The sequence below is a fragment of the Onychomys torridus genome, chromosome 11 (genome assembly GCF_903995425.1).
Source record: "Onychomys torridus chromosome 11, mOncTor1.1, whole genome shotgun sequence".
NCBI classification, from domain to species: Eukaryota; Metazoa; Chordata; class Mammalia; order Rodentia; family Cricetidae; genus Onychomys; species Onychomys torridus.
The window spans coordinates 61,531,946-61,541,295 of NC_050453.1; positions in this window are offsets into that span (position 1 = coordinate 61,531,946).

The following is a 9,350-nucleotide window of genomic DNA, read 5'->3' on the forward strand; positions in this document are numbered from 1 at the left end:
ATTTGTTAGCCTCTTGGCTGGGGCCACACACACCACCTGCGGTAAAGGGTGGAGGGGAGCGGGCTGCCTTTGACCAACTCGTGGCCCCATGGGAGAGCTGTCTCCATCCCGGGCGAAATGAAGTCCAATTTTCCCTGACGCATCTTATGGGATCAAAGAGTAGAGTGTTTTCACCCCCGCCTTTTTTTTTTTTTTTTTTTTAACCACTTCCTCCCTGGAGTGTCTCCACCTCATCAACCCAAACTCAGTACCAGTTCTCTTTGGGATGTTTTTGTGCAGGGGATGTGACCCCCCATAAAGGAACTCCCATCCCCAGGATTTCCCTTCTTGTCGGTGGAACCTGTGACCAGTGGTTCCTTCCTGCCCCTTTACCCCCTAGAAAGGGCCTGGGGGCAATTGAACATACCTCCAGACCTTGAATGAGGATGGGAGCAGAGATGTATCTTGCTGGCAACCAAGCTTTTGGCACACATGTGCTACAGTAACCTGAGCGGGCCAATCTTTTGGACAATGATGACAAATGTATCCACACAAGCCTGCCCCCACCTGCCAATCCAGCATCCCTGGGTTCAGCTCAGCTACTGGGACATCAAAGGCCTACATTTTTGTTGTTGTTGTTTTTCGTTTTGTGTTGTTTTTCGTTTTGTTTTGTTTTTCGAGACAGGGTTTCCCTGTGTAGCTTTGTGCCTTTCCTGGAACTCACTTGGTAGCCCAGGCTGGCCTCGAACTCACAGGTCTGCCTGGCTCTGCCTCCCGAGTGCTGGGATTCAAGGTGTGCGCCACCACCGCCCGGCAGGCCTACATTTTTTAAGGACATTAAGCAAATGTCATTGTAGTAGAATCCCAATTTTGGCTTCAAAGCCGAACCTGTGTTTGTATACAGAGGTTACTCCTAGACTGGGCAACCCTAGTTCTCCAGAAGGATCAGCTTTATGAATTGTGAGTATGGACTGAGGGTGGGGGAGGGAGAGGGGGAGAGAAACTAAAACTGATGTGCCTCCCTAGCCTGGTGGTGAGTGTTGGTAATCTTAACCCTCAGGAGGCAGAGGCAAGAGAATCTCTATAAAAAAGGAAGCTATTGTAGTTTACAAGGAGACTGCCAGGATAGTTAGGGCTATGCAGTTGAGACTGTCTCAAAAAGACTAAAAACTTTCACCCACTAACAACAATATACAAACAAAATCAATCTCTCTCTCTCTCTCTCTCTCTCTCTCTCTCTCTCTCCCTCCTCCCTCATTCCCTCTCTCATTCCCCCCACTTTTTATCTACTTGCCAAGTTTCTCCTTTCATTGAAGTAAACCAAACATAGGGGAAAACACATAAAGCCTAGAGTATAGACCAACAAGTTAGGACACAGGGAACAGGCCCATGTAGCCACCGCTAAGATGAGGAATTCAGTCATCACTGCCACCCTGGAAGCCCCCTCGGTCACTACCTCACCCCTTTTCCCTAAGGTACCCTCTATCTAACACGCTTAGTTTTGTCCGCCAGCTTTTGGACTGGATGTAACGGAAGTACTCAGGAGGTATGAGTGGTTTCTGTGCCTGGTTTCTCTCCCTCCTGCAGAGGGACACACGATAGCATCAGTTAATTCATCTTTATTGCAGTATACTGTCAGTAAGCAAGCACACACGATTTGCATCTGTTGATGGGTATTTAAGTTGTTTCCAGGTGTGATTATTGTATGAGTCTGCTATGGTATCTTTATGCCATTTGATGCACGAACATTCTTTTTTTGTTTGTTTGTTTTTGAGACAGGGTTTCTCTGTGTAGCCCTGGCTGACCTAGAATTCACTCTGTGGGCCAGGCTGCCTCGAACTCCCGGAGATCTGCCTGCTTGTGCCTCTGCCTCTTAAGTGCTGGGATTAAAAGTGCATATGCCACCACGCCCAGCCTGAACTTGCACATTGGAATAGGATGGGGTCATAGGGCAGGCAAGTGTTTAGCTTTAGTAAATGCTACTAATAATTTTCTAATGTGCTTTTACTAATTATATTATTGCTAGCAATGCCTTATTGTTTCAGAACCTTATTAATACTGGTACTATCAATCTGAAAAGATTAAAGTTGTAGCTGTTCAATCCTAGCACCAAAAAGGCAGAGGCAAGATGATCTCTACGGGTTCAAGACCATCCTGGTCTACAAAGTGAATTCCAGGCCTGCCAAGGCTGCTGTGATGAAATTATGTTCAAAAACAAACAAACAGCAATAAAAAAAAAATTGTAGCCATTCTGGTGAGTGTGTAATGGTGTTTCATTGTGGCTTAAATTTGTATTGCCCTGATTTCCAACAAGGCTGAGCACTTTTCCTACACATCCCTTTGCCTTTTGAATAGTTGTTAAGTATTATGTCAACTTTCCATTGAACTTTTGTCTTATTGCTTTTCAGGAGTTCATATATTTTGGATATGAGGTCTTCATTAGCTTTGGGTATTACTAATACCTTTTAAAGTCTTAAGTACAGAACACCTTATTTTGGGATATCCTGAAGTATCAGGACCCCTGGGACAAGGTTATAACCTCTATGTTTTGATCACTTATGTATCTCTTGCACCTGGCACACAGTAAGTACTCAGTAAATATGATGAATGGCTGATGAATGAGACAGAGGAGATTCACCGAGCTAGTGTGGCCTCTCTTAGGCCGATTCCTAGACAGCGAGAGGGCCTGGGGGAAGCACACTTCCTTCCAGTCCAGCCAGCTGTAACCTTGGGAAGAGGAAGACATCTCACCCTTCTCTACTGAAAGAGCAGAAATAGCTACAGTCTGTGAAGTGAGAAACACAGAAGTGGGGAGCAAAGGTCACAGATGCAAAGACAGGAATTAGCTGCAGGTAGCAAGCCAGCCAGAGACTTCAGGCAAGACCCAGTCGTCAGTGGTAGGAAGATAGTATGGGTCTCTGAGCATTTTTATGGCCCTTTGTAAGACAAGAACCTCCATGTGCCCAAGAAGCTCACATGCTCCTCATCTGGCCTTATGCATGTGTCCACTCCTGGGCCAACGAAATGGCTCAGTGAGTAAAGGTGCTTGATGCACAAGCCTGGTGACTGAGTTCAATCCCCAGAACCCTTGAAAAGCAGAAGGAAAAGAACTGATTTTTACAGAGTGTCCTCTGACCTCTACACATGTACCTGTCCACATACTAATGATAAATTTTAAAAAAAATAAAGAGTCTTTTTGAATTAAAATGTTATTTTTATTTAAAATTATGTGCTTACATGTGTGTGTCTGTGTGTAAGTGCATGTGTAAGTGTATGTTCACATGGAGTCCAGGAGAAGACATGGGATCCCCTGGAGCTGGAGTTACAGACAGCTGTCAGCTGGTGTGGGTGATGGGTACCAAAAGCAGTAAGCACTCTCCGAAGCAGGTTCCCTGACACTGATGGCAATCTCAGCTACCCGTCATGGGAGATCTCTTTTTTCCGGCTTACATCTGTCTTTAGCTGCTACACGGCCTATGATGCTCATTCCGAACACAGGGGAACCATCATTTTCCACAGTCTTTCCGAAGGCCTGTTGTACTGTGTGGCATTTCTGTTTTCTGACTTTCTCACCAACATCTCTTCCCCCTCCCCCTTCAGCTGGAACCCCCACACAGGTCTGCTGTGGAGTCTCTGAGTGGTCCCTGCTCCTGTGGGGGTAGAGGGAGTATCCTACCAAAATGCTGTAATAAACTCACAGTGTCCTCTGCTAAGGTTCCAGAGACCTGAAGTGGGATTAATCCCGAGGCTAACAGTAGCTCCAGAAATTTCTTGGTAGGATGAATTCGGGGCAGTGGCTAAGCAGTAAAATGGCATTTGGTAGGAAGCACGGAGTTTTCTTTTGAGAGCATGGGGAAGGTTTATGGGGGACAGAGAATTGTTAATCACAATTAGGGTCCTAGGAGGAGCCCACAAGAGGAAGGCTTCTTGGAATAGTCTTCTTTAGTCTAGCTTGGAACTTTTCCTAATACGCAGTTCATTTAGCCTTTTGTTCTGTGGTTCTCTAAACCTCATGCATGTCCTTCCTTCAGGCACAGCTGCCGACCACTAAGGGCTCCTTCACAACAACTTGGAGAATCATCTTGAAGCATCATAAAATTCCAGAGTCCCTCACCAGTATGCCATGGTCACAAGACTAGCCCAGCATGGCTGGAAAGTTTCCTGACTTTTGTTTTTCAGAGCATGTGTGGGCCCCCTCCCATTTCTCCCCACTGTGGTAACACCTCCCCACTGCCACCCTCCCAGAGGTCAACTTCTTTCCTGCTGCCTGGAGCTGAGGTGATAGCCCCTTCCGGCTCCATTCAGCTCTAAAAGGATGTAGGGATGCGGGTGGTATGGGGAAGTACAGCCATCTGTCCTCAGAGGTAGGTGCTGTCATGTTAGACTTGGCCTCTCTCTAACTGAACTCTGGGTTCCCAATACTTCCTTGATACCCACACTGGGGTTTCTTCAAGCAGAAGAGTTCAGGGTATTTTACAGCACTTTTTTGCACACAGCTGGGCGAATAGCAGCAGGCGAAATCGTTCAGTGACCTCTACAATGGGAGGCTGTGTTGTCACTAAAACAGTGTGGCAGGGTGGAATGTGCCACCGATCTGAAATTTCATGAGTTGAATCATGCTTAGCCACATGTGAGGTATGTGACCTTGAGTGAGCTTCTTTATATTTCTGAGCCACATCTCTAATGGGGAGACATGACTGCCTTTCTCAGAGATTCCAGATGGTAGGTAACATTGCATTTGGAAAATTCCCTCACACAGTAGGACTGTTCTGATTTCACCAAAAAGAAAGAGCCGAAACTGAGCATGAGACATCAGGAAGGGGCAGTTCACACCCTCTGAGCTTCACGTTGAATTCTAAACTTTGCAGAGTACAAAGAGTTATGGATGGGCAGTCTCAGAATATGGGCACTGGCAGAGAGCTAATGGGATTGCGTTCCTTCAGTGGGCTACAAGCTGGAGATTGGAAGCTTCATCTTGTAAGAGCTAGCATTCCAGAAGAACATATCCTGCAAATCATAGTATGTAGTTTCAAACTATTCTCTGTATTTATTATCCTTTATAGGGGTTTATGGGGGTCCAGCCCCTCGATAGTCCCCTCCCAGGGTCTGGGAAGAATCTACAACCAGCTGATAATTTAATCTTTGAGAATAAGAAATGAATCTATGTACACGAAACTCCTTAGTCCATACACTTTATTCTTCTGAGTCAGTTCTCTGTCTACACGGCTTCTATTCTGCTCTCATGCCTAGCTCCTTTCTCGCCTGATTTCTCTCTACATTTATCTGTGGTCCCCTCTAAGTTCTATCTTAATTCCTTCATCTTAGTTCCGCCCCATCTAGGTTCTCATCCATCTAGTTCTTTCCCATTTTAGCTCCTCTCCCATCTCCTTCTCTCTCATCTTGTTCTTCCCCATCTTGCTCTTCCTCATCTTCCATCTCATTCCTCTAGTTCTCTCTTTTAGCCCTTCAATCCAGTTCTTCCCATCTAGTTTGTTCCTCTCCAGTTCTTACCCATCTAATTCTCCCGTTCTCTTTTTTTCCTCTCTCTCCTCCTCTCTGCCTCCTTATTCTCTCCATTCTCTCTAAGTCTCTCAGGAATCCAGTTGTAAACCCAAGCAATAGCAATCCTCTCACTGAGCAAGGTCACCAGGCTTGAATTCTTAGGGCGTCATAAAGGCAGGTAAGAATTTTCCTCAGGTAGTGACCACCAGGCTTTCTTTTACAACCCAAAAGTGGAGTGCTAAAGGAGGAGGTCAATAGAGAGCTAATGATCGGTTAGTATATCAAGAAGGGGATCTATGTGCTCAATCTACATTCCTAGAAGTGGTTAGGTAAGAAATTAGGAGTCTATTAGTAAAGCTGTAAGGAAGGAGGGTCTCACCCTAAATTGCACTATCCTCCTGACCTAGGAGATAAGTGTTGTTTGGCCTTGGATACTTAAGTCTGTTCTTAGAGAATGCAGAGGTATCTCCGATAAGGTACTTTCATCCCTCCTGGGATGCTGCCAATGACGATAATTACAGGGAGGCTTGAACTGGGGTTCTGGCTGTGCATAGCTGTCAGCGCAGGTTATCTAAATATCCCTTTAGTAGAGGGGAAATGGTGCCCAATAAATGATGGAAAAGCTACAATAGCACACAAGAAACTCATAGCAGGAAACAACTCATAATCAAAAGCCAAGTATCACCCAGGATCCTTGAGCCTCAGCTTGACCTCTGGAAGGCCCCTGGCTTCTTCCAGGTATTGGCTTTGTCATAATCAGCTGAAATCCTACTTCATATATTTTTGCGGCTTGTGGCAATCCTTTGCTTACTTGTCTTCAGTTTACTAAACTGGCCTGGTCATAGGAATCACCAATGGGCACTTGTTTTAAAACACAGATTTCTGACTTCCTGGAAATTTTGTTTACAAAACTTTGGGGAGACAGACCAGAAAAATCTATTCTTATGAGGTACCCAGGTAACACTCCTGAGCCAGTTAGTTTTGGATCTAATTAGCACTTGCCTGGTGGCTCTTAGTCCTGACTTCATACTGGATTCTCCAGGAGCTTTCATAGAAACATCCTTTAGTAAAAGAGCTTTGCCTTTGCCTGGGAAGACCGCCGGGCTCTGAAAGTCTTCAGTGACGCAGTGGAGCTCTGACCAAATCTGACAGTGTAGGTTCATGTGAAAATTCATTTGCTCTTAGTAATCACCCTCTGAAAATGTTTACTGCAGTAAAAGGAGAAGAAAACGGAGTCCGTGGACTGAGAACAAGATAGGTAGATTAGGAAAGCAATTGAAGTTAGTCATTAAGGAAATGCAAATCCAAACCACAAGACAGCGCGTTGCATCTGCTACATTGGTCATATAAGTAGTGGTGGGGGAACAGACCCAGAAAATAACACCTGTCAGTGTACATTACTGCTGGGAAGGTAAGATGGTTTTGGCTTCTGCAGTGAACACGTGGTGTTTTCTCAAAGTTAAGCACAGCATTTCCACATGACCAAGCATTTCACTCCCAAGTGCTTGCCCAGAAGAATCGAAAGCAGGGAAGAAAATCATCCTGGTTAAAATGAAAAGATGGAAATGGCAGGTAGTCAGGCAAGGGAGAATGTGGCCTATGCAGAGGACAGCACTAAGTGGGTGGCTGCGTCCATGTGAAGAGCATGCAAGATGAGATGGCCACTTACACAGCTCAAGATTTCTCTCATGCATATTTCTTCTTCATTCCTTCCTCCTCCCCCTCGATCCCTCTTCTCTTCTCTCAGTTGCTGGGGATAGAACCCAGGGCTCCATGGATACCCAGCAAGTACTCTGTCACTGAGCTATATACCTCCAGCTCCATGAATTTCTTTTAAAAAATAAATTAACTTAGTGTGTGTGTAAGAGGGTGGCACACATGTGCCAGACTGTGTATATGAAGGCCAGAGGATTACATGTAGGTCCTGGGGATTGAACTCTGTTGGTAAAGTTTGGCAGCAAGCACCTTTTATGTCATCTTGCTGGGCCCATGAATGTCTTTTTTTTTTTTTTTTTTTTTTTTTCTTTTTGGTTTTTCGAGACAGGATTTCTCTGTGTAGCTTTGCGCCTTTCCTGGAACTCACTTGGTAGCCCAGGCTGGCCTTGAACTCACAGAGATCCGCCTGCCTCTGCCTCCCAAGTGCTGGGATTAAAGGCGTATGCCACCACCGCCCGGCGAATGTCTTATTTTATTACATTTGTTTTGTTTCCCAATCTACATTACAAAGTCTTTGAGCATAGATAGTATATAATTTTAAATTGCATACATTAAAATTTTTATATTTAAAGTTTTCTGTGATGTCATTTTTGGGGGTCAACAAAAAGGTGTTTGAGCACCTGTTGTTTTCAGTTCTCTTGACCACACACTTCGAAGTGGAACTGCAGGGTAATACAGTAATTCTCTGTTTAGCTTCAGAGGAAATACTCACCGTTTCCACAGTTGACTCCACAGCTGCTGTACCATTTCACATTCCCACCGGTGAATGCACACGGTCTCCAACTTCTCTACATCCTCGCCAACATTCGGTTTTTTTTTTTTTTTTTCCACTCTTTTGATTACGGCCAACCTGGTGACTATAACGTGGCATAGGTCACTGTAGCCTCAATCTGCCTTTCCCTAAGGGAGACGAACAACTTTCACATTTACATATCCTTCTCCATCTCCCTGTCTCTGTTTTCCACTGCAACAGCTTACTTTATGGGTTAATTACATCAGCACCCATTGCCTGGATATATCGCAGTGCCTGGTAGATAGTAAATACCTTACAAAGGTTAGAAAGGAGGAACAAAATGAGACAGGACCCAAGAAAGGGTCTTTGCTGTACTTCTCTTTCCCTCCCCTGACTCAAAGGGCCCAAGCTGACATCGTTCATTTTTCTGAAGGCCTCACATGTCCATCTCTTCATCATCTTAGCATGCTCTCTCAGTCCTTTGTCTAGTTCCTATTCAACTCTGAACTCTCGGGTCGCAATAGTGATCTCTTCACCGTGGAGGCCCATTTCCCAAACTAGGCAGCATGACACATGTAGAATAAGACTTCCTCTGACCTAGGCCTCTTGCTTTAAAACGAGCCGTATATCATAGTCCTGATGTGTCTAACACTCAGTCCCTTGCATTTAATGTGCAGTGTTGATGGAGCAGCTAGTAACTCTGAGCATACATTCCTGAGAGATTAGGCTCCAGGGAAACACTCCTCTGTCTTGCCCTAAGTCTTTATTATTTATTTTTCATAATTTATTTTTATTTTATGTGCATTGGTGTTTTGCCTGCATAAATATCTATGTGAAGGTGTCAGGATCCCCTAGAAATTGAGTTACAGACATTTGTGAGCTGCCATGTGGTTGCTGGAAACCAAATCCTGGTCTCCTGGAAGAACAGCTAGTGCCCTTAATCACTGAGCCATCTCTCCAGCCCTAAGTCTTTATTTAAATTGATAGATTAAAATAGTATATATTTTGGTCTATCTTGTAGTGTTCTGAAGTAGGTATACATTAAAAATATGAAGGGATGGAGAGATGATTAAATGGTTAAGAACACTTGGCTACTCTCCTAGAGTTTGATTCCCAGCACCTAAATTGTGGCTCAGAACCATCTGTAACTCCAGGCCCCTCCCCTGGCCTCTGCAGGCACTACACACATGTTGTGCTCAGTCATTCAAACACACTAAAGGCCTATACACATAAAAGAAAAATAAAGGAAGACTAATTTTAAAATATGGACCATCTTACAAATTCCCATGCCATCCTTGCAGGGTGGAGGGGGGGCACACAAATTTTTGTTTGCTTCCAAGTTTGGTGTGTGTGCTTGTCAAAGCAAGTATGGCCCCCCCATCTTCAGAACAAGTTAATGATGCCTGACTGTCCTAAAGGC